Raw genomic sequence first — 26,916 nt, 5'->3', positions numbered from 1 at the left:
AATTTTTCGCCGCACTACATGGCACCAAAGGGACAAGTGGATTTTGTTACAGGACAAGTAGATTTATGAAGCAACCTGCCCCATGGACAAGTAGCTATTTTAATAAATTCCACATCCCTGAATAATTTATTGGCGATATATGATACTAAAGTACATCCAGTTATCTGAGATAAAATCCTAAACTTACTACTTTTGGTATTCACGGAAGGCATAGTAAAGTTAGGACTCCTAACTTTACTACTACTAAACTGAGACAAAATCCCAACTTTAAGACTTTCAGTAGTAAGTTTAGGATATTATCTCAGATTAGTTCTATGAATCCGCCCCTATGACTCTCTCAATTGCTTGCCCTGCCTTGTTTTCCCAATCCCCCTTTTATGGTTTTACTTTTATTCTCTTTCTTTCTCTCTCATAAACATGTACACAAATTATTTACATGTCTCTCAGTCTCTCTCTCTATCTATGTTTTATTTTCACCCACACCCACACACACATGCACACACACATGCACACACATACATGCACATGCACACACACACACATACATGCACCCACACATGCACACACACCCACACACACACCCACACCCACACACCCACACCCACACACCACACACAACCCAACACCCACACTACAAACACACACAACCCAACACACACCACACACAACCACCCACACACACAACCCCCCCACACACACAGAACCACCAACTCCACACACAACGCCACACACACTCACAACCCCACACACACACACCCCACACACACATCACCCCACACTCACACACACAACCACAAACACACACACCCACACACACAACCCCACACATACACAACCCTCACACACACAACCCCATACACACACCCAACCCCACACACAACCACACAAAACACACAAAACACACACACACAACCCACTACAAACACATACAACCCAACCAACACCACACACAACCACCCACACACACACACAACCCCACACACCCAACCCCACACACCCACACACAACCCCATAAACACACCGAAACCCCACACCCAACCACATGAACACACAAAACAACACAGACACAATCCCCCTACACACAACCCCCCACACACAACCCCCCCAACACACAACCCCCCCATACACACCCACACACAACCCAATACACACAACCAGCCACACAACTACACACACACAACCCCACACACACAACTTCCCCAACACACACAACCCCCCCCCACACACACAACCCCACACAGCCACACACACCCACACACAACACCACACACACAACCCCCCACACACTCACACAACTCCACACATACAACCCCACACACACACAACCCCACACACACAACCACAATACCCCACACACACAACCACACAATCCCACACACATCCACACACAAAACCCCCCACACACAACCCTACACATACACACACACACCACACCCACACACACAACCACACCCACACACACAACCACACCCACACCCACACACGCCACACTCACACCACACACAACCTCACACCCAACCCCACACACACCACAAACACACACAACCCCTTACACACCACACACAACCCCACACACACCACACACATACACAACACACACTCACCACACACACACCACATACACACACATGCACACACACATACCCACACACACATGCATACGCACGCACACATCAACAAAAAAATTTGGCAAGCAAAAGAAAACTATTAATATTCGCTTCTGATTGAACTTTTCCAGGCCTGTTATACCAAAAGCCCAAAAGAGTTTTGGATCATCATCCACCGCCTGCGCACAGGATCAGACATTTCTTGTGTAAACTGATCCATAAAAGCAGAGCGGACGAAGCCCCTGGCCCCCAACGGTATTCCAGCGTCAGTCTAGAAACAGGATGCAGAGTTTTGTTCCACATCACAGGAAAATCTCTTTATAACATGTATGGTTACCAAATCCATCCCGGTTTTGCATCCCATCTATAAACAAGCATTGGCATAGCCAATAGATCTCGCCTTTGGGATAATCTAAGTGTTTAACCAGAGCTATTAGCTTTGCCCATGTGTGTAAGCTATGTTGGGGGACCTGCTTCAAAGGACCTTGAGTGCGTAGGAGGGTGGAGAGTTCATAGTCAAATGAGATGTAGAGGCAATTTAGAGAACCACAAGGATAAACCTGTGGGTCACCGGGAGATGAAGAATATCATAGTCTTGTAAGTGAAAACAAAGACAAATTAAGCACGGTGTGGAGGGTATATATGGTAGATCTAAAACCAGGAGTTGCAGAACTTGCCTAAAGTTTGAGTTATTGTTACTGATTACAACTATGTCATTGGGCACTGCAACGATTGTCACTATATTTGATGAGAGGCAGGTGAAATATACTACTGTTATTAAGCAGAATGTGAGCGGCATATTCTTTTGGTATGGAGGGATACACATCTACTGTTAAGGAACTGTTAGCAATCAGTGAACAGGTGAGCAAGAGAAAAACACCAGGTTAGAAGTCAGATTTGCATGAGTTTATTCATTCTCAATTGAGTGAAGAACCACATTAATAACAATGCTGCGCATTGATCCCGTCAGTGCGATGTCTTTTATTATGACTGTACAAGCAGATCTGACCATATAAAGCAGCCATGGGAAGGCCCACTCCACCTATGACTGCTTCTATCTTTGGGACGTGCTTCTGGTCCAACAAAGCCATCTTTACGGAGCAGGTCCCCATCCATGAAACAAGCCCGCCATTGCGACTGCACAGAAATCCAACAGCATGTTAACAGTATGTACTGAGTGCACTTCAGGAGCCAGAGGCCACAGCCAACCCTCGCGAGGGCGGAGAGACGTGGTGGGAATAAAAGTTCCACAGGGGTGTATAAATCAGAAGGAAGTGGCTGGGGCATGATGAAAACTCATCTGGAGCTGAGATCCCGCGCGAAACAGCAGGGATACGTCTGACAAGAATGACAGAGGAAAATTAAATATGTATGACGAGGGATGAAGGAATGCTGTCCTTTCAAAATGACAGATGGGAGGAACACGACTAACACGTTCAGTTTGCAATGTTGCTATGAACTGCTCAGATCAACAAAAACGCTGACGAATGAAAACCTAATGCAGGACACAATTATGAGATGCTGCCCGCTTACTATCCTCACAATCCATCATTTTCTCATCATTTTATGCCCCAATGCTAAAGGCTCTGCTTCGGAATGTATGCTTTATCAGAGTTACCCAGGAAACCGGAAGGAAGGACATTGATATCTCAGAGGAATGACGCAGAGGAACGCACACAAAGCAACAGTCCTTTGAAGGATGCCTGATGACCTGTGGTCAAAGGAGGCCTCATTTGGGGTGCAGTGTGCTTATTCCAAAGCATAAAGTCTGTACACCAGCAACATGCCACCTGCGTACACTCGGACACATGGAAAGGGTTAGAGACAGTAGTAGAAGGTGGCAAAGGAAAGTATGTCACCGCATTCGAGTGGCACAATGACCTTCTATGCGCAATTCTGCACTCCCTAAAAGCTGCGTCTCGTGTGGATGGGAAACAAAGGCTAATGATACAGAATGTTGCATGATGAAAAGTAGCTTTTTTGAAGCGGCTATCTGGCTTACATTAGGGACAGTTTGCATGTCCTATAGAATGCCCATGTGAATTGTGTTGAGAGGAGCAGTGGATACCAACTAATAAAGCAAGCGTGGCCGCGGGGCCGCGCAGCCGCAAACAAAAGTGAAATAGCCAGGATGTCAAGCCGAAAATGCGACCGCGAGCAGCCTAATGTAAACAAACACACACGTGTCCCAGATTACATACAGATGGACCCTGCACTCGCCGTTGCTCATCCCTCAAGGTGGATCTCGCCACATGCACGAGTGTGTGGAAAAGCGGTGACCAATTTCTAAAGGTCATCTCTTAGAGCAGCGCATGCTCGCTCCGCTAAGTTCAACCTAAAAAAAGTCCTATCCTTCTGGATGTCGATGCCAAATATTTTGCCTCGCTCCTCTTGAAAGATCATGACCCGTGGGCAAATTCTAGGAATCGGATACCCTTCAACCAAACCGGCTGTGGAGCTTACTTGGCGCATCTGATAACCTAGTAGCCATCATGATGCTTGTTGTAAAACAAATAAGGAAAGGCAAGCTTCTTTAATACTATTTTATAGATTAAAACATGGCCCTTGATCACAGAAACTGCCAGTTGCTTTGGCCCAAATTCAGAGCCTGGCCAATACCAGCACCACTTTTAAGTGACGCTCAATTTTTGTACTCTGATATGTGGGCGAGAGTAAAACTAGGGAATATTACTTCAATCTCAATTACAATAAAAAATGAACCCAGCATCAAACAAGGGTGCATACCAGCCTTCGCACTCTTGAATCTGCATGTGTGTGACCTGGTACCAGCACTGGACTCCATTGTCAGTCATGCACCAAAACTAGCGAATAAGCCAATAACTACACTCCTCTATGCAGAACATGTAGTACTTTTACGTCAAATGGCGATGGGGCTACAAAGATCGATCAACACACTACACAAGCACAGTACTTTAAATGTGCTGACAAACTTCTAAAAAACAAACATCATAATATTTGGTAGAAAAAGGAAAAAGGTAGGGGCCCGATTCACAGAATGAACTTAAGACTCAATCCTAAACTTTCTACTATTTTGTTATTCACAGAATGCACTTACTAATTTTGGCATTCACAGAATGAACTTACTACTTTTGGTATTCACAGAAGTTAGGATTTTGTCTTTAAACAGACTTAAGACAGACTTAAGACGGACTTAAGACAGACTTAGGACAAAATCCTAACTTCTGTGAATACCAAAAGTAGTAAGTTCATTCTGTGAATGCCAAAAGTAGTAAGTACATTCAGTGAATACCAAAATAGTAGTAAGTTTAGGATTGAGTCTTAAATTCATTCTGTGAATCGGGCCCTAGGTGCCTGGTTTCTGAATAATCATCACTTGGCCAAATCAAACAGATTTACATATCTTGGGTGCTGGCTGAATGATAAAGGAGGTCACCTAAATATCTCAACTCACTGAGGCCATGAACTGCATCTTTGCAATTTGCTTTCCAAATAATGTTTAAAACCACAAAACAGCCCACTCTGGAACCCATGATGAAGATAATTAACGTCAAACTTATTCCTACATTGTCATGCGGCTCAGAAGCATTTCGAGGAGGATTAGGTGCCTACTTGAACAAAGCACAGAGCATTATCATTATATCCTTGTTAAACAGCTATACAACACCTAACCAGCTCAAATCAGGATGGAATTAAAACCGAATGATCAACACTTTTTCCAGAAAGCTAGCCCCCTGAAGTACATGCACTGAACACGAGCAGCCAAAACTGGAACTCCAAAGAATTTAATCTGGCTGGAAGTAATGTCCTTAAATTGGCCGCAGACCCTTAATCTTTGGTCAATTGCCTCACCAAAGCCCTGGAACTGAAAGGCGCTGCCACTCTATGGAATCTACACCTGTCACACCAGCAGTTTGGGGCAGTTCTAAATGAGGAGGTTCACAAGGATTCCTTCATGAGGGATCATCAGAGTTTCATGAGAAGAAAGTATCCTCACCTGGTAAATAACCACTATGACCAAAGTGGGATGCAAATGTACATCACTCAACCATTCTCTGCCTCTTCCAAAACCAGGTTTTGCCAGCTATACATGGGATGGTTTTAATCATTAGATTTTCTGCAACCCTGGGCACTCCAACCATCTCTTGATTGTTTATGCGGCACGACCTAGGAGAACCAGTCACACCTTCTTTGCATCCGCCCTTATTTAACCAATGAATGAAGAAGGTTTATTTGACACCCTCTGATCAATGAAGGGCTACTTTTGATTGTGACAGTTGATGAATTTCTCCTGTATGAAGCCCATCTGGAAGTAATAGCCAACCATTTAAAAACTTGAGTAGAGAGGACAAAGCATGAAGGAACTTTTCCGCACTAATCACTTCTCCAGTTATCTGTCCTCCTTAGTGATGTTGCTACTTGTAGAACAAGGACCATGTGTGAACAAAGCGGTCAGGCCTTTAGTGGAAGGTTGTCATCTTCATCATGACTTGTTCCAAAATATCACTGAATGATTATTTTAAAGTGACAACTTGTCCTGCTGCACCACCAGCAGAAACACAGTGTTAATTTATCGCCGCTTTTATCGACAGGAAACTGCAGATAAAGCGGTGATAATGGGCTTGATAATATGCTCTATTGAATTCCTATCGAAGACCATGTTAAATGTCTTGACATCTAACATGGGCTTCGATTGGAATTTATAGAGCATATTATCAAGCCCATTATCGTCTCTTTATCGGCAGTTTCGTGAAGATAAAAGCGGTGATAATGTAACGCCCTTTCTTGATAATATGCCCCACAATGTCCAGCAACTGTTCACTCCAATCAATGCTCTTAGTTTCTGTTCCCAGAGTAGGCAAGGTTTAGAGTGACATTGTTCTGAGGCCTGTTCTTGCTGGTTTATATCATCAGTTCTCAAAGTTTAATCATGCTGGTAGAATTTGTAAAGGTCAAAATATATTGAATAACCTGAACACAGCGGCCAGTAGAGGTCTTTGGTCCCGGTGATAGTTTTGACATTTCATAGTCCCTTAGGATTGTTGTGATCGTAGAATATTTTTAACAGCAAATTACTTAATAAATGGCGAAACGCATACTCTTTATTGTTAGGCCTGTATTAGAATAAGCATTTTACATTTTTAGAGCACAGCACTTTGGGTCGGATGTACAACCGTTTACTGCAGTGGAAAAGGGGTATTCTGGCCATTTGCAACCACAAAAAAAGGTCTGGCCAATGTACTAACCCTATTTTGCAAGTGGCTAACCCATTAGCGAGTCGGCAAATATGGTTAGCGGCTAGCTATTAGGAAGGGGCATGCCAAGTGCGTCCCTTCCTTTTACGAGTGCAAATGCCATGTATTAGTGTTTTGTGACCGCACTAGCGGTCGCAAAAAACTTGCAGTTTACCACCTACTACAAGTAGGTGGGAAACCATTCACAAACATAAAGGAGTCCCCAGGGGACCGCTTCCCCTTTGTGAATGGGTGTGCAAATATTTTTTAAGATAAGGCAGGGGTCCCTGGGACCACTGCCTGCCCTCAAAAAATGAAACTGAAAAGTTTAACTTTCTTTTTTAAATGCATCCTGTTTTACTTTAAGGAAAACAGGCTGCATTCCAAAAGAAACTGCTTTATTGAAAATGCAGTCCCAGTCATGGTCGTCTTCTGAGCCCAGTAGGACAGCATCCCTAAAAGTGCTAGCCATTCCCAATGTGGTGGCAAATTGCGTCAGTCTCATTAAAATTCCCATTGGGAATCGCAAACAGTGTCATTGAATTTTGCGACTCGTACATCTAACCCCTAATATAATATTGCACCAAAGTAAAGTCTCGGGTCCACTAGCATCGATCCTTTTATTCTGGAGATGCTGCTGAATGCAGTTAACCCCTTGCCTGCGGTCGGAATTACGCTCCATTTTAATGTGTCAATTCTGTACATCTTTTAAAATAATTTTGTCGGCACTTTAATGGACTTGATTATCTAAATAAAGTACACACAAAACAAATATTTAGAAAACAAGCTCTGCAAGCCTACTACCTCACCCACACAGACACACACACACACACGTATGCAAACATACTATATCAGTAGCGTTTCTGTGCAACCTGCCTCTTTCTGTGCCCTCTGTGTCTGCTTATTTCATCATTCCCGAATGCAGCAGAATCATTATGTGAGACAGATGCATGTTTTTCTTATGTTATCTTATGTACTGCGAAAATGTCAGGGGGTGCAGAGATTAGCGATTCCAAATGATTCACCTGTAGTTCTCTGACTGTGATGTGGAATAAAGCCCACCTGAGACGGGTGACATTGCGTGGCTGAATGCTCTGGCTATCCAGGCAGCAGACTCCTCTAGTGAGTAGCCCAGAAATTAGGACAGTAGCCCATTTCCTTGTTGTTCCTAATATGAGTGCCTTCTTAATACCTATTTGGCAGGTAACAGGAGTTTCTGCCCAAAAATCTGTATAGTGAGATACTCGGTTTTACATTATGCCGAAAAATTACTGTGGGTAACGTTGTGGACAAATCCAGCAGGTCAAACAATGTGCAATCAGGCCCTCAAAAAGGCCTTGGATCAGAAATACCATGGAGAATTCTTTGTGATCACACCAATATCAGCAGGTTATTGTCCACAGGGAACCTACATGGAAAAGAGTGTTCCATAATCCGTGCTCTTCGTGAGGATTTTTTATTTCTTGTTCTCTCAGTTTGACCTTTAGCCAGACCAATCGGTTTTAACATAAAAAAAGCTTGTAGAAGTGCTGGTCTCTCAAATAATAATTCAAACATACACTATCATTCCTTAATATTATACTCGACAAAGTTTTCATAGTTGTATTCATAATTCCTAACAGAGAGCCTCTGGAATTGCATAAGTTAAATTGGTATAAGTCAGCCACAAACTTTCCACTGTCCCAGCCTTTCTTCTGTGGGGCAGAACCGCTCTTCTCTGCAACTGGTTCAGGCATCATGAACCTCATCATGAACCTCATCATGAACCTCTCCAAAATCGAGGAGTAGTTTTCAGGAACCTGACCTAGGTTCTAAGCTGGGATATAATTAGGGGGTTAGACCCAGAAGTGTCACTGGGACCTGGGTGATCAATGTAATAAGAGGATGGGGTCCCAGTAATCAAGGAACAGTTTACAAAGCGAAAAATAAATCAATCAAGAAACAAATCTGTCCACATTGTTTTAATCACAATGTGAATATATATACCAAATATATAAATTGTCAAAACGTAAACATGGTTTTCGTAGTGCCCCAAGTATAGTGGAGAGACAGGGAAGAGAGGAGTGATCCTGTGAGGAAGAAGTGAAGGGAAGGAGGAAAAAATTCTCTAGTGACAATTGAATTAGTAAATATACATCATTTGTCCGTACTACACAGTGTGTGTAGAGAAGGGGACCACAAGGTTCAAATTATTATTTCCACACAACAGCATACTCCACAAAGTTCAAATAATGAGAGCATTAAGGCATGGAGTTGATAGTACGAATAGTTGTCGACGTTTCGACCCTCTAGTGTGCAGGTAGATTTGCTATCCTTGCTGTGGGGTCTTCATCAGGACAGGGGTGGGGGACACCTATTTAATGTAAATATATATATAAAAATTACTGTTAGGAAATGAATCCCTATATTAATCCAGAGAGAAAGGCACATCAATACTAGCATACAGTGGTAGGGGACAGAGTCATTAATGTACCACATAAATAGAACAAGTGTGTTGGTACGACACATAATTAGTATGCGAATGGTTAATCAAATCAATTGATCATCAGCGCATATTTGATTAAGGATATATAGCGCTAATTGAGCAGATTAAATCAAGTGGATGTTAAGAAAGGATTGGAGTCCAGCCGGTCCAGAGTATATTTACATTAAATAGGTGTCCCCCACCCCTGTCCTGATGCAAATCTACCTGCACACTAGAGGGTCAAAACGTCGACAACTATTCGTACTATCAACTCCATGCCTTAATGCTCTCATTATTTGAACTTTGTGGAGTATGCTGTTGTGTGGAAATAATAATTTGAACCTTGTGGTCCCCTTCTCTACACACACTGTGTAGTACGGACAAATGATGTATATTTACTAATTCAATTGTCACAAGAGAATTTTTTCCTCCTTCCCTTCACTTCTTCCTCACAGGATCACTCCTCTCTTCCCTGTCTCTCCACTATACTTGGGGCACTACGAAAACCATTTTACGTTTTGACAATTTATATATTTGGTATATATATTCACATTGTGATTAAAACAATGTGGACAGATTTGTTTCTTGATTGATTTATTTTTCGCTTTGTAAACTGATCCTTGATTACTGGGACCCCATCCTCTTATTACTAGGTTTTAAGCTGGCATGTCAGCATACTGAGGACAGACATGCCAAAGTGTTGACTAACAGATTATTGTGAAGGTAAAGTAAGTATATGTTGTCAAGGTACATATATATATTGTTAAGTATAGTTACCCTCTACTGACCTTTATGATATTCTGGAGTGGACAGTTTGGCACGCACATTTTTACATCTCAATATTCTGGTAGATTTCTGTCAGAGCTCAACTCAGCAGGACTCCTTTCCATACCAAGCACCATCTCTCTGGCACTTAGGGTGATATTAGCAACAACTTGCGATAATTATCGCAAAACACGCTTAGTGTGTTTTTTTTTTGATCGCCAGATATTATCGCGGAGATAACATGCTATTAGCAACGTTTATCTCTAATGCCATAAAATATCCAGCGATAGCGGCTAAATGTGTGAATATCTCTGGAAATCCAGCGATATTTACGCATTAACGCCATGGTGGACTTAGCCTGACAATCCACCTCCCAGTGAAGAAACAGGTAGGTCATTTCACGCAGCGATGCATCACTTCTAATAAATGAGGCCCTTGGTCTTTGCCCAGAGGCTTTGTTAACGCAGATAGTGAACTTAAAAACTAGGCTTACACAATGCAATTAAACATATTAAACTTATTTATGGCATAAACAGGCTTATATGTATATTTGAAACTTCACTGTCTAAGGTACTTACTCAACTTGTTGAGTTTACTTGAATACCTTACAAACAAGCTAGTGTTAACTTGTGCAGTTTACTATTATACGTCTTTAGCTCCAATAATTTGATTTACAACTGTACTTTTTTTTGTTCCATGAAGGAAGGACAGTATATGAATTCCGATGGATCTAAAATTACAATGCTGCCATTTGGCAAAGGCCAACCTGACAATCTTGGCAACGAAGACTTCATCGGCTCCTGGTACACAGAGGATGGTAAGAAGGTTCCTATTATATTTTCAAATTCAGAAGTAGACAAGGCCTGGATTTAAGATTTGAATGCTCTAAAAGATAATTAAATCAACTAACCATTTAGTGTTATAAGTTTAAATACAATTTGGGTTAGATAAAGGGACATCAGGCTGATTTTGATGAAGAAATTTAAAACTGTAAATTGAGTTCATCTATTGCCATAGCCTTCTCAAAAATCAAGTTTTATGATCCAAGAAGTTTTTTTAAGTGAAATATTAATAGAGACAACAAATGATTCATGATAACCTGCTGATCTGATTTAATTTGCAATATTGCTTGCATGACATCAAAATACCTAATCAGTATAGTGGTCAACTTCAAATCAGAACATTTACACCAGCCTACAAATAATCACATCAAGTATTTATTTAGCTATCTTGGACCTGGCCCTCTCTCAAGGCTCACTCCAAAGTTTTTGCCTTCACTGCCTTCCTTTGCTGAGCCCCTTTTTTAGGGCTTTCAGAACTCTGTACACTTTAACACTCCTAACCAGTGCCACTTAAAACTTAGTCCAATTGGCAGATACCTAATTGGTACATTTAATTTACTTGTATATGGTACTACATGTACCAGGGCCTGTAAACTAAATACTACTAGTGGACCGCAGTACGTATTGTGCCAGCCATTAACAAAGCACCTTAATACTGCAGCCTGTTGTGAAGTTATGAAACTGTCATATCGACCTAGCAAAATAAACCTTTTGCTAGGCCTAAACCTTCTCTTTTTAATACTTATAAGGCACCCCTAAGGTAGATGCTAAAGGCTCATAAGGCAAGGTGCATTGAATTTATAAAGGAGGACATGTTTTTCACTGCTGCAAGGCCTGTTCATCTGATGCAGCGCTACTCCCGAAATGTTTTCTAAAACCATATCACCTTTTCCTGAAGTACCAAATCATACATTACTCATCAGTGGGGCCCATAACACTGCCAGTTGGTCACAAACACTTTTCATCCTACTTCATGGATCGGCGTGATTCAAAGGAGAGCTGCAAGATCATACCGGAGTGTCTAAGTTCCCAAATGCCGCGTCTGCACAGGCGAGTTGGTGAATCGCCTGTCCTGATTAACACTGTTGCAGCATGGCGAGCACGATGTTCATGAGGCTCCTGAAGTTTTATGCACGCAAATAACTTCTGTGAATGCTCTGAATGTACTACCACATTGGTACGGGCATGCAGAATTGTTTCTGTGGACAAAGCGGTCCCTGCACTCTCCACTAACTAAAATGGCGGGGCCATTAAGAAGAGCCATAAATCGCCTCCACTGCCCACCGGATGACCATGAGGCTACATACCAATGAGCTCAGGGGTCACCAAAATAGAGATAAGACGTGCTCCTCTCCTCCTTGCAACACTGGAGCTGTACCTTCTCCTCCCCACCAACTAACACAGATGATGGACTAACCCGACCTGCCCTAGAGTAGAAAGGGAAACCTAACGTAGAAAGGGAAACCTAACTCTCTAAAAGTCTTCAACAACAGACAAAGGACTACTACAAAGGACGCTTGTTTCTGCATGTGCTACTCGGGCGGCCATATGAACATAACCTAAGAACTGGCCTTTTTATACCAATCCCACCCACCACAGACTGTACATAGCTCAGTAGCTAAATCTTCGTGTGATTAAGTGTCTGCCTTTTATTGCAGTATTATATTTCTCATGGTATCTAATTCTTCGCGTGATTAAGTGTCTGCCTTTTATTGCAGTATTATATTTCTCATGGTATTTTATACATTTTGTGTAACCTGGACCCATTTTCACTTTTTCCCCACCGGTAGTGCACAGATCGCGACCTCATATTTTACCGGTTGCTCACTAGAGTCATATGTGTCTACTGTAGCCTTATGTTTGCACCTATATGGTATTTTATTCCAGTATATCTATAGTAGTACATTCCTATTTGTATATTGTATAGTTTGTAAGCTGCACCCATCTCACTTTTATCCCTATTATACACTGTCTGCTACCTCATATACTTTGTTCATTTGTAAGCTGCAAACGCTCCTTCTCAGGAATGGCACCCAGGATCTGGAGCTCACTCCCTCCTGAAACCAGGCTCATCTCCTCCTTCACACGTTTAAGAAAGAAGTAAAAGCTATTCTCATGGCCAAATACACTTGACCTATTAACATTATCTGTAAAGACTCTGCACCAATCTGTATTATTCTGCATGATCCCTACGACTATGTGTTTTACCTGTATTATGGACTTACCTGACTATCTATGCACACATCTATCTGTAATATTTGCCTTATTGATGTACCTGTTTTACTTTACTCCCTAATGACCTAAGTTTCATTCCCTGCTTTGTAAAGCGCTCTGATATCTGCAAAGATCTTGTTCGCGCTATATAAAACTTTCATAATAAATAAATAAATAAAGATTTATACAATATACACCTGTAGTTTAAAGGAACTTTACCATGGTTTTTATTAATGAGACATTTTATTCAGACACACCACCATTATGGTCCATGCTTAATTCTCCATTTATCTAATTTTTATTGAAAGCAAAGTTTCGCATGTCTAACAGTTTATTCACTTTATTTCTTTATTAAAAAAATAACCTTAAAAGGGTAAAGGTTTTATCTCAAACAGTTATATTCATTTATTTCAAGGATTCAGAAATAGTCATTAGTATTTAGGTTTCAGGACAAATCGTTCCCAAAGTTCATTTTTTCCTAGCTCCCCAACTAACAACCTCATCTAAAACTCATTTCTCATTCAAAGAAAATAGAAAATGTATTCAAAGTCTTACATCTCAGGAAAATCAGCATTCCGACAGCATCTCAGGAGGAAATCGAAAAGAGAGTTTTTTCTTAAGAAAAATCACGGCTTTTTATACCCTATTTCACTAACTTGATCTATCAACAAAAGTAACTGTCAGTACAAACTCAAGTCCTGATTGGACAATTTGAGGGTGGATGAGCATCACCTTATCATTCTAATATTAATTTTCTGTAGCATCAGCTGAAATTAAAGAGTTAATTGTTTAAAGAATGTCCAGCCTAGTCACATCCTCAACTTGTTATATGAGATTCCTTTCCCACGTTTTGAAATTCAGATGTTCCCATTTTGTTGGCAGTCATCTGGACTTTCATGGCAAGCTGTCCTTGAGCCGCTCTCGCTCAGGCACAGGCAGCTCACATTCAGACTCGGCTCTAGGCCCACATGCACAGTATCTTTCACTGTCACAGTAATTGAAAACAAACACAAATAAATGTTAATTATTGAAATATAACCCTTCTGTTTACCTCCCCCATACTAGGTTTTTCCCTGTTAGTTGTTACCTAGCAAATAAGCAACACATATGCAGGATATACTCACCTATCTCCATATTTTTGCCACGACATACATAAACAGAAACACATTTATGCCGCTTTTGATTAAATTAAAGATTTGCAATAGTAAACACCATGACAGCATTACTAAATTAGTCAGTTATAGTTTTCCATGCAAGCAGATTAATATTCCCACGTGTATTTATGTGTGCATTCTATACTACGTTGATTAGTATACCAAACCACACAATTAATAAAGGTTACAGTTATGAGGAAATGACTTCCCAAGGGGTATACAAAATGTTGTTTCTTCACCTCGCTCCATCAACTAACACTAGGTTAAATTCATCGCCACACCTAGGGCGAGCTTTAGTGTTGGTGGCACCTGGTGCAACAGTCTTGATACCACCCCCTGCGTGACCTTCCCCTCGAATTCTCTTAGTACAATTTGGCAAAAGTGCCCCTGATCTCTGCATAGCTCTTCACTCACGCACATTTCATTTGTCTTAAGGCACTAATAAAGGCTGGCTTTTCGGTCCACTCAACTAACCACATGAAATCATCAATCAATCAATTAGCATTTGTATAGCGCAGAACTGTTGGTGTATTTGGGCACTGTGGGTCTGATGTCTCAGTCAAAAAGCCAGGTCTTGAGTTTCTTTCTGCTGTTCAGAGGGCAGGTTGTTCCAGGTCTGGGCAGCAATGTAGGAGAAGGAGAGGTCTCTGCTTTAGCTCTGCCGATGTGGGATGTGTATGCACGGGCAAGTGAGGGGGATTTCAGGTGCCTTCCAGGTATATAGAAGTTCAGTCGATAGTTGATATAAGACTGTCCTGGATCATTTAAAACCTTGTAGGCAAGTGCCTGTGAGGATCTTGAACTGGCATCTCTTCTGAAAGGGGAGCCAGTGGTGGCTTCTGAGGTGGGGGGTGATGTGCATCCATTTGGAGCGGTCCAGTTTAAGTCTGTCTGTGGTATTTTGTATTGTCTGGGGTCTTGTGAGGAGCTGGATGGAGATGTCGGCATAGAGAGCATTGCAGTATTCAAGGTGATAAGGGCTTGAGTGATGTTCTCTCGTGTGTTGACTGAGATCCATCTGAAGATTCTGTAGAGCATGGGAAGGATGTGGAAGCATGAGTAGGCGACTGCGTTGACTCGTCATTTCATCGTCAATTTGCCATCAAGGATGATGCCTAGATTGTGAACCTGGTTGGTTGGTGTGTGTTGGTCCAAGTTCTGCTGGCCATCAGCTGTAGTCCCACATGGAGGTGTTGTTTCTGAATATCAGTACTTCTGTCTTGACGAAGTGGAGTTTAAGGCAGTGTCTCTGATCCAGCTGGCTACATTGGTCACGGCGTTGCAGAAGTTGGAGGGGTCTTTGGTGAGTGAGAGGATAAGTTTAGTGCTGTCTGTGAAGGAAATTATGTTGAGTTTATCGGATCTGACGGTATCTGCAAGGGGGGTCAAATAGGTGTTGAACAAGGAGGGGTTGAGGGATGATCCTTGGGGTATGCCGCATATCATTTACTTATGTTTGGAGGTGAGGAGAGGCAGCCGGATGCTCTGAGTGTGTCCTGTAACAAAATAGGCATTCCACTTTTAGGCATTTTGCTGTATGCCGATGTTGTAGAGCCTGTTGATGAGGGTGTGATGGGAGATGGTGTCAATTGCAGCAGAGAGGTCAACGAGGATCAGGACCACAGTCTTGCGGGTTCTGATGTCATCTGTGGTAGCGATCTGCGCTGTCTCGGTGCTGTGGGTGATCAGGAACCTGGACTGGGAGATGACCAGTAGGTAGTATTGTTCCAGGTATTCAGTGAGTGATTCTGTAAAATTTTGGCCCCCTACATCTCAATCACCAAATACCGGTCAGTATTATTTGGTGACCTACATCTGGCCCCAGGTCACCAAAACATAAAATGGTGACTGGGAGATGGAGGGATAACCCCTAATAGCCTTTGGGCTATCAAAATGAGTTGGGCTACGTTTGGGCTATTCCCAACGTAGCCCAAAAACCTTACAAAAATGGCTGCTGCCGGCCACCTCTCCCCCTTCCAAACTGCCAGGGAGCAGACCTCACGGGGCTCGGCTGCCGCCAAACTCCCCTTACCCATCTCCGACATATATACACAACCCATGTTTTAAAAGATGCCTACCCAAACCCGATGATGATAAGCCATCCGCACAAGCATTATACAAAAGCAGACATGAAAGTCACAACCTCTTGTTCGTGTCTACATTGAACAACAACAATTTCTATACCAGCACAAAACAAAGGTAAAGCCATTAAAAAAAATAGTACATTTGTTTACACAAAAATATATAGCATGTTCAGAATAATTCTGCAAACGAATGCAAGTATCCATGCAGACCTTTTAATGCTTTTGGTTGCAATTTCAATAACATATATTTTTCCTTTCCAATAGGACATGTGACCTGGAATGATTACCCTCTGACTCCTTATGTATATCCTTTTGTCTGCAAATATTATCTGGGCAATCGGTAAGGTTTTCCTAATTTCTAAAATTGTCTGGAAAAAAATGCACAATCTTATAATGATTAGGATTTTCATTACATTGAAACATTTTACATTTCAATAGTAATCTCTTTATTTATCGTGTTTTTATGGCACAGTTCAAATTACACAAATCATCTATTGTGAATAATGTTTCCTTTAGGGATTATTATTTGATATTATGTGAGGTTTAAATAGGTTAGAGTATACCCTTTGCCAGAGAGGTTTAGATTCTGTAATCATTAGGAGCATCGCTGATAAGCTTGTTACATCAGTTTGTGGTGATGTAAATAGTGCAGATCCATCAAGTGATGGTGTAGGAGGAAGCCATTTCAAAACCACCAACAGTTTGAGTGAGCCTGCCGCAGATGTTCTTATACTTCATCTTCAAATGATAATGCCTGATTTAGAGTTGTGTGGCTTAGATACTCCATTACAATCACAGTGGATGTCCTATCAGCCGTATTACAGTGCCTTAGGATATAATGCACTTCTATTACTGAAGACAGGATATCTGTCATATTTGTGACAGAGTATTCCATCCACCAAACTCCAAGTTTTCGTCTTGCCATAGGTCTCAGTTTTACCCTTTTTGTTTGTCCTATTTTATTTTTTTGATTAGATATCAACAACAATGAACTTTTTGGAAAAATACACTTTGCAGTACATCCAAGACATAAAGTGATGCAATAAGGATTAGTGCTTAAAATTAATTTAAAAAAAAAAAACACCCATTGGCAATGGCAATATGTCTTACTTAAAAACAAGCACTGACAAGACTTGACAAGGTCAGTAGGTTTGGCTTGTAACTGAAAATACAAGCTAGACATATGGGCTTGGAATATATTTTTCATGTTGCACACTTAGCCCTACTAATTACTGTTTTCATATTCTGCACCCACCACAGGCATGCGATGTAAATAAACAGAAAGTGCACAAAGATCCTCCTCCAAATGTGGCATTCACATGTCCTCTCTTTTTTGAAAGGCTGCAGTTAGAGTTTTAATAATGCAGACTGCAGTACCATAGGCTGTAGAAGAGCTCCCAAGAGTCAGATATAGGTATTTGAATTAGAGGGCACCTATGCAGCACTAAAGGGACTCTCTGATCCAGATACCAGCCCACCAGAAGGTGCTTGTGTTTGAGAGGGGGAGTAACCTGCAGCACTTGATAAGCATTGACGATTAACCGCAGGGCACGCAATGCCTATGCAGCACTAAGGAGGCTACCCGCCGCAGATTCCGGCGCACCAGAAGGCACTAGTGTGTGGCAGGAAAAGGAGTCAGTACTGCTTCAAAAGCCCAGATTACTTCCTGCAGCGTGGGCCTCACCCAGACCAATGGCAAGATCATCTTCTGCCAGTTATCGACTTGAAGAGGCGGGCAAGGCCAACCCCTTGGTTTGTTTCCGGGCTCCGGGCAAAGCCAGGTAATTTGCTGTTCTAGATTCACTAAACTAACATTTGGGAACATTTTGCTACTCCACAAGTTATTGCTTGATTCAAGGGGATAAGAAAGGCTGCCCCAGCCAAACTGTTACCTTCCCTGGTGCTTACCCAAGTCTCTACTATCAATGATTTTCTGGCCTGGGCGGTAGTGGTAGTCTCTAAAAAAGATAGAGCTGTATGAGCTCATATTTTCTCTGTCAGGGGATGGTCCCCTACTGTGCAGAAAGAATCTTAAGCTACTGACTAGGAGCGAGTTGTCAGAGTCAGCTGACCAGTGTAGCCCTGTGAGGCCCTACTTGTCCTCCGAACTCCCCTCAAACACAATCCTGCTAATACAGGCGCCTGGTGGATTTCCAAGCTCCAGGCCAGCGATAAAAGATAGGAGGAGGTCAGCTGATGCTACAGGGAAACCAAGCCAGACAGACTATGACTTAGTGCTTGGATTCCATCCAAACATGGTTTGAATGATGTGGGGGATTTAAGTACCTCACTGAAGATTACATTTTAGGCTATTTTGAAAGGTAAACTTGAACTGGTTATCTCCCAACTGCCTTCTATTGGGCTAAACTTGAGGTGCCTTGTGGACTCAAAAGATTTTTACATCAAAGGGATAGGAGTGGGTGCCACTTCGGAGCAGCGAAAGTCTGAAAATGCTACGCTCCATTCCACTAACGCAGTTTCCAGTAGCATTAGCACTCTTTCTACCTCTGGTCTGGGTGACCATCCTTCCCCAATCAGAAGGCCTAGTCCCAGCGATCGACTTTAGGTCCCCAAGGATGGCAAGAGAAGGGACGATACACTTCGGCAGTGAACATCAATTGGGGGTCGGTGCCTGGTGGAATACCTTTTAGCGACAGGCCCTCTACATTACATCTCCCGCCTGCTTCATGTCCCTATGTGGTCGTTTTGGCTAATGTTCCTGTGTTACCTTTGAGGACTGGTTAGACAACCACTGAAATGAGAAATAAGATTGCTCATTGTCTGAATAACAAGCTTAATTTTTTTCAGTACGCCCTGATTGACCTGTTAATTTTATCTTAACTGTTGGAGGGAATGGGCGGGTGGGGCCACACAAAAATGTTTAAGGGGGACTGTGTTGCAGTGAATTTCTGGAGTCCCCAACAAGTGGGTGGGTTGCTGTCCTAGGCTAACGGGGCCCTACCCCAACCAAAATCAACCCATCTTCTGCCACTTTCGTATTTCTATAACACTTTGGCTCTTGTGCTGAGGCCCCACCTAGTTAGATCAAAAGGGGATCAGATTCTTGATGTTTTGCAATTCCATTATGATTGATTTGAGATACTGAGGAACACCTGCTTTACCAAAACAACATTGAGACATAATCCCACAAGCATTATTGGTTTAATAAAGAGTGTAGAGAAGCATAAACCCTTCAGTTCGAAAGTATTAAAAGTGGCCCTCAATCCAAATTCAGGCAGAAAGGGTAGATATAAAGGGCCCCTTAAAGATGCCAAGACATCTTCAATATAGGGGGATGTCTTATATGCTATTCGGAATAAGAACCAGGCAACATTTTGGCATGTGCTTAGTCGTGACAGAAAACCACTATGATTAGACCTGAAACTAAAACCTTACCTAAGCACTGGGTTACCCATTTTCAATCCCTCTATAGTACAGACAATAAATATGTCGACCTGGATGTGGCCGACCGAGTTATGTTGTCTTCTGATTTAAATATCCAAGCAGATGACTCTGCCGGGCTACCACAAGAGCTGACTAATGTCACAGTGTCATTCACCCTCGCCAAGATATGGCAAGTTATTCAGGAGCTCAAAGCTGGCACGGCCCCAGTCCTTGACAAGATTCCTGGGGACTTTTGTGCACTCAGCCTGTGCGTTTGTTGACTCATGCGCACTTGAGGCTGTGAAGCAGCAGCCAGCAAAGGGCGGAAATGTAAACAATTTAGATGTCTTGATGCCAAGACATCTTCAATATAGGGGGATTTCCTATATGCTATTCGGAATAAGAACCAGGCAACATTTTGGCATGTGCTTGTCAAAGCTGTCAATTTGTCTGCTTACAGTTCTTGCTGCTGCCCGGTTATTATTGAACACTCCATCTCCAGTAATTACAACAGTAGTGAAAGTGTTTGATTGTGAATAGGTAATATTAATATACTCATTTCAGCCAGTCAGGGGAAAAATTTACTATTCCCATTCCAGTCAGTACAACAGTAGGCAAACAAGTATAAAATCCAACAACTATCAAGCAAAATATCTTGAACAAGTAATATTAATTTAAAAACAAAGTAAATTAAGAAAAATATAAATATGTTGCTAAAAATACAAATATATTTATTAATACCATTTTTTAAAATAAAAGCATATTACAATGTTAAATACATATCATAAATACCTTCAAATATTATAATTAATAAAATACATAAATAATTTTCATACCAATAATTATTTTCATTTTGAAATTATTTGTTACTCCACAAATATTTATTGTATACATTTAGTTACTTCCCACCTTATAACCCCCAAACACTCACAACCTTCACCTAAAACGTAACTTTAAAAAAGCGTTTTTACACTATTAATATAAATATGTATCAACAGACTAATTATCATTAATTAAATAATAATTATGAATTAATTATAATTTATGTCCTTTCAGTAATTGATGTACATTGAACAATACACCCCCACAACACACACAACACACTCATACAATTTAACAGATAATTCTTTTAATTAACATAATTATCGAATCAATATTTATTATTAATTTTAAAAAATAATTATTGATTACTTAAAATGTATTTACTTCCACCCCATAACCCTACAAAACCCACAACCCACAGCTAAAAACTTTTTTTTTAAATGACACTATTACATTTATTAATTGTCAATTAAATAATGAAAAGTATTTAACAACTTAGGGGCCGATTTCAATGTCGGACGGATCTACGTCCATCCGTAAATCGATCTGGAACTTGAACCGACCAACTTCCTGTTGGAGGTCCCAAACCTGAAATTAGGATGCAACCACACCTATTCTTTACGATGGGGGCATGCATTCTGATCGGAATGCATGCTGTCATTGGAAAGAACTGAGGTGTACTTCATCCCTGCACTCTTTGGCAGGCACCTCATGTTGCTTGCCACCGGGTACATGGCTCAACAGGGGTGCAACATAGGTGCTCCCTCGACCACCATCTGGGGGCCTTACAACTATGAATTGGCCTCTAATTATTAAAAAATTAAACTTTATTTACTTCCACCTATCCTTTACCCCTCTAAGCCCCACAACCCACACCTACAAAATTAATTTCAAAATTAACATCATTAATTATCAAATAATTTATGAATATAAAATGACAATTAACAACAAATTATTAGTTAATTAAAATTAAATTACTTATCACCCTTTACCCCTATAATCCCACAACCTGCCCATAAAATTGACATAAAAAACATTAAATGCACAATTTACATAATTAAATAAAGAATATTAAATAAAAAGTAATCTCCTCTCCTGAGCTGCGGGCGCTAAAACAAAAATGCAAACGTCTAGAGAGGATATGGAGGAAAGATTTCTCTGTAGCTAAGAAGCAGGAATATAGGATAGCCATTGGAAAATATAAGGCTGCAATTAAACAAGCTCAGGCCACTCATTATGAAGAAAAGATTCCACCCTTTCCACAACAACCATGTAAAAAAAAAAGTCAATGTAGTGCTTATATAGCGCACAAATCACTCTTAAAGGGGTCTCAAGGCGCTGTATACATACCGCTGTGGAACCCTTCCTGGCCGTTCCCTGTGAAGTGCCCACTCCTGGGCACCCCCAAGGTGAAGCCAGGCATCCTAGCGCTGTTGGTGCCGTTGTGGAGATTAAGCACCCTATTGCCCAGAGTTGCAGAGTGGGAAGGAGAGGAAGGACCAATGTTCCTTATTGAGTATGTCGTCTATATGACTACTTCGCAACCTGTTGCTGTAAGTAGGAGAGCCCTGCTTATCAGATTTTGCCCATCCATTTACAGCCCGTAACCCATGCTCCAGACATAATACTTTTAGCTGAAAAGCAGCTTCTGTCCATTTTTTAATGGAGGGTAATGTTAGTTGTGGAATATCACATTGAAGGTCCTCCTCAAGGCCAAGGTCTACATTGTTGGTGTCTAGTGGTTCAAAAGAACACTTGAAATCCCCAGCAACTAGGATGTTTCCCCCTCCTTTATACTGATTGAGATAGGAATCAAGAAGGGAAACAATGCCAGAGGCTTTCCCTCCAGGAATCCCTCTGGCATAGACATTAAAAGTAAGAGGTCCTCAACATCAGGAATTTTAATTTTCATTAATAAAATATTGTTACTAATGGTGTCCAGCTGCTGGACTTTGTACCTATCATTCTGTCTCACCCAAATAGTTAGTCCCCCCATCGGTTTCCCCCTTTGACCAGCACTAGCAGCTTTAAAAAAAATGTAAGAAGCATTGTCTAAACTCGGGTTCCACTGACCATGTTTCTTGAAATACCAGAACTTCATTGGTTTCGATAAAGGATAGCCAGTCTAGTGATAGTAATTTATTCTTTCGCCCGGCAATATTCGAGGAAACCACAGCAAATATTTAAAACCTAGTGCTGGATTTAATGCATGGTTGTAACCAATTGTCACAGGACACTACACAGGGATCAGTTACACCCGCCAGTAGGCTCACTTCATTTGGGTGTGTCTCAGTAGAGCTATCATCTTCCCCAAATCTGTCTTCCCGAGTATTTAAACCCTCTGAGACATTGTTTATTACTGAAGGAGGACCCCCTTGGCTCTAAATATTCAATTTAAACACATGGTCTTCCGTGTCCCTGGTGGCGGGATTCACAGGACTAGGGAAGTCAAATTTGGGACCCAGTCAATCGTTTTCCTCCAGCGAACTAAGTGCCTCATATCTGTTGGAGTCTGGACTGCACAATTATAGGGGCCTAGCGAATGCGCAGGTATCCTCTGTGTTACCCCTCTGAAGTTTGTGCTCAATTGGTAGAAGTGACCCAGTGGAAGGACATTAATAGCCTCTTTACATACCTTAAAAGAGGCTGCATGTTCTAAGATACACCGGACCATGCTCAGAGACCCGAAGCTCAAGACTACACAGTCCCCGACCATGCCTTTTTCAGATTGACCAACCCAAGCGACCCTTCTAACCATCTTAGATGGTTCCCAAGCCCAGTCCTGGAATTCAAGAAGTGAGGGGCCTTATTCTTAAGTGAGGACCAATGTTCCTCTTCTCGGGCTTGAAGTCTCGGGATGTTGGCCAGTATTATAGTATAGGGTGGAAGATGGAGAAAAACATTTGTCAACATATATCCACCCTGACACTGTAGTCTCCCTACCGGGCCATTTGGCCCTTCCTTTCATGCCAATGGACCGTTATGCGGTCGTATAAGTAATGCAGGGGGTTTCGGGGGGCTCGCTATGGAAGGAAGGGGTCAAGCCGCGAAGTGTTGAAGTGACCAAGATGTGTTTTCTGCCTGACTGGTACCTATAACTTCGGGCTGGCTGCTCCCAGAGTGAGGGGGTGGAACTTTAGTTATATGCTGCGCTATTTTGGTTAATCTCTGGTCTATTGCAGCTAATCTGGACAGAAGGGGATAAATCAGGGCTAGCAACTTAGCTTCCATCCTTTTAAGAAAGATTGAGCCTCAACGGAGTTTAATTGTTGGAGCCCCGGTTGGGCAGTATCTACACTAGCTGCACCCGCCTTGATGTTGTCAGCCTCGGCGGCTGGAGCTGGGATCCCTTCCCTCCTTAATTCCATGCTCTTGTTCTTAGCCTGCTTTGAGACCGGAAGGCTGGTTTTGGAGGCACTGCACACTATTCCTTTTCTTTACTTGAGCTTTTCCTTGTGGGGCAAGTGTTTATTTTTGCTGCCTAGTAAGCATATTGGTAGGTGTAGCTGAAGGTGAAGAGGATAAGCTATCCACAAGGGGTAAATTAGGAGACCCTAGCTGTGGTCTACCTACTGTCACTGATGATGGTTGGGGACATGGGATTGGGGTAGCAGTTGGCTCTAGTACAGGGAATTGCCCTGTTTATAAACATAAAGGGTCCAATGAAAGACTCCGTTCGGTTAGCTGTATCTCGTGTATTATCACGGATTCAGCCCGAGTAAGAAAGGCATCGAAGGTCCCTACCACTCCCGCCCTCCCTTTACGCGTGACCTTACTAATGCCCAGGAGGAATAGATTCTAAACAATTAGGAATGGAAGTGATCAATTTAGTAATCAAACACAATCCCTTGAACAGACATAAGGACCCCCTTCTACCCAAGTCCAGTAACACACGCTTACGTAGAGTTCAGATGTCGATGTTGGTGGGGTGGCCTAGCCAAGCCTCTTCCGGCCTGTGACAGGCGCGGACAGTGGGACGCTGGGAATCGTAGTCCCCGGCACCCGCGTCTGCACTAGCTTGGTTGCGGGAGGTGCGTGACAACAAGGGCAAAGTTGTAGTCCCCAAGGACTGGTTCTGGCGAGGCAAGGTAAGTTCAGGCAGCAGCTACAAAAGGATTTAGCAAGAGACCTCCATGTTTCTCCTCATTACGCCTCACCTGTTGAGTCATAGCAGTTTTGGCAAAATCCCAGGTCTACCACTTATGGTAAATCTGGGATTGTGTCAAAATCCATGGATTGTGTGTGGGAACTTCCACACACCACCCATGGAACACCTCCCTGGGGGAGAGTAATGCAACAGAGTGTTTTGTACTGCATTGCCTTACTCTGGATTTATCGAATCACTCAGGGACATTCAAGGTGGTCTCGCATGGCTTGATAAATTGCTTCTTACAGGTTGCATTGCTTTTGCACCCAGTTGCATAGTGCAAAAATGATGCAATACTATGATAAATAAGGCCCTTGGTGTGTGATAACAGCAGTAAAAAATTATATATATTTACAATCCTAACAACTAAAGTTCTTCTATAATTTCATTTCTTAAGGTTCCACCCCCAGAGCCACCTATGAAATATCTTGCAGAATTGAAGAAATATTCAAATAAAAAAGCTAAACTAACTTTGAGAGTAGCCTCAATATATTTAACAGTCCATATGGACTTATTATTAGTTTGGTCCCTAATCATCTGCCTATGGTGAGTATTTCAACATTGCAAGTAAACGGACCACCCTGTTCTAAGGTTAATTACAATGCATGTAACACATGTCTGCATATTTCATCTTTTCTCTCTAATTTTGTGTTTGTTTGGATGAGAGGTTTGTTCCACTTTATAATATGCTTTGGGGATGGTTCAAATAGCAATATTTAAACATAGAAAAATCAAGTAAGAAAATGCCTCTATCACTTGAGTGGAGCATCACACCTTCTTTACAGCATTATCTTTTATATCTGACAAAGAAGGTAGGGAGGGGCGAGTCCCCGTTCTGTCAGTTGAATATATGACTAAGTTGCTCACTTTTCATATATAAGCATGGTAGAGTTTTACACAATCATGAAGCCAATTTCTCAAAGTATAATAACTCTCACTAGTTCATAATCACAGTTTAAATATGCAAATAGATGAGGATTCTCTATTCACTAAAGCCAGTTTGCCAGAAATGTTATTCACTTCAAAAACATACAGGGAGCATCTCATAAACGTTATCTCCTTATTTCATCCCTATCAGCCATATTGTACAATGCAGGGTTTTGGCTTTTTATTGGAAGCAACAGACGAAAGTTTGAGCAATACATTTCCTTTAGGCTGATGTTCCCTAGCTTCTAACTTGTTGCTTCTGCAGATGTTTACATAAGGATCTCACAGGGTTCAGATAATTTACTGAACGTAGTCCATTGTTCATATTGACCTTTGGGACACGATGCATTTAAAACATTTTGCAAAAAGGTAAGAATATATAATAATCTTAATAATATTAGTTATTTAAATGAAGTACATTTTAAACTGAGTCATGTTAGTTGAGGGTAACAGGTCTTATTTTTACCACACCTTGAAAAATATGGTCCCATGTTTGTCTTTCTACATTATTCAACCATCTTTCTGTGTTCTTTTTTGTTATAGCCTATGCGGAAATGGAGGATACTACTGATATGTCCATGGGCCACATCAAAAAAAGAAGTAACAGTCACTCAAGATTCTCTTCGAAATACATCTGTTATTGTAATATGCATGCAACTGTAAATGAAATGTCTGCTGTGTTCAGAAATGTCATGTTACCTTTTCGATTCACCTTTAGCACAAAGAAAACCTTGTTAAGCAAATGTTGTTTCTCTAGTCTATTAATCTGTCTTTAACCATGAACAAATCAAAGGCTTCTAAATGATGTGTGCTTCTTTAGTCAGAGTAATCATAGTCAATATATATATTCTCTCTGGAATTATAATAGATTAAAAAAATATTAAACATCATGCTTGCTGCCTTCTTTATCTACCATTAGACACCTCACTTCCACTAGTTATAATATCTCTACCACATTCTCTGCTTGTTCCACCTACCCTACTAATCAACTCTGCTTACGCATTCCCTTGTACCCTCCACTACATTACTCATGCAGTCTGTGTCATTGACACTTTACTGGTCTGGCTATAGTCTTATTGCTCACTGTAGCAGGCTACACCCGTACATTAAAGGACTACTCCAGCATTAAAGACCCTAATCGAGGGCTTTAACAAGAGAAAAGGACTTTAATGTCCGGTATAGTCCGCTACAGATAGCTATAAGGCTATTAGAACATTCCGCCTTCCCGGTCACTTTACTCACCGCATGGCCCCCGTGTGCCCTGATCCGCTGCTGCTGCCGCATCTGCCTCTC

The 26,916-nt window shown here is 41.6% G+C and overlaps 1 pseudogene across 1 annotated transcript in view; it reads left to right on the top strand.

The window, feature by feature from the left end:
- LOC147734879 (brevican core protein-like) overlaps positions 1-26,336 on the top strand; it is a 155,407-nt pseudogene extending 129,071 nt beyond the window's left edge. Inside the window, exons 5-7 of the transcript XR_015307511.1 lie at positions 10,752-10,866; positions 16,608-16,683; positions 26,167-26,336. The product of XR_015307511.1 is annotated as a brevican core protein-like (transcript). The remainder of the gene's footprint in view (positions 1-10,751; positions 10,867-16,607; positions 16,684-26,166) is intronic.
- Positions 26,337-26,916: the final 580 nt, after the last annotated feature.

This window comes from Lissotriton vulgaris, chromosome 1_2, assembly GCF_964263255.1.
Source record: "Lissotriton vulgaris chromosome 1_2, aLisVul1.2, whole genome shotgun sequence".
NCBI lineage: Eukaryota > Metazoa > Chordata > Amphibia > Caudata > Salamandridae > Lissotriton > Lissotriton vulgaris.
The sequence above is the reverse complement of the archived record's forward strand: the minus strand, read 5'-3'. Positions and strand labels throughout refer to the sequence as shown.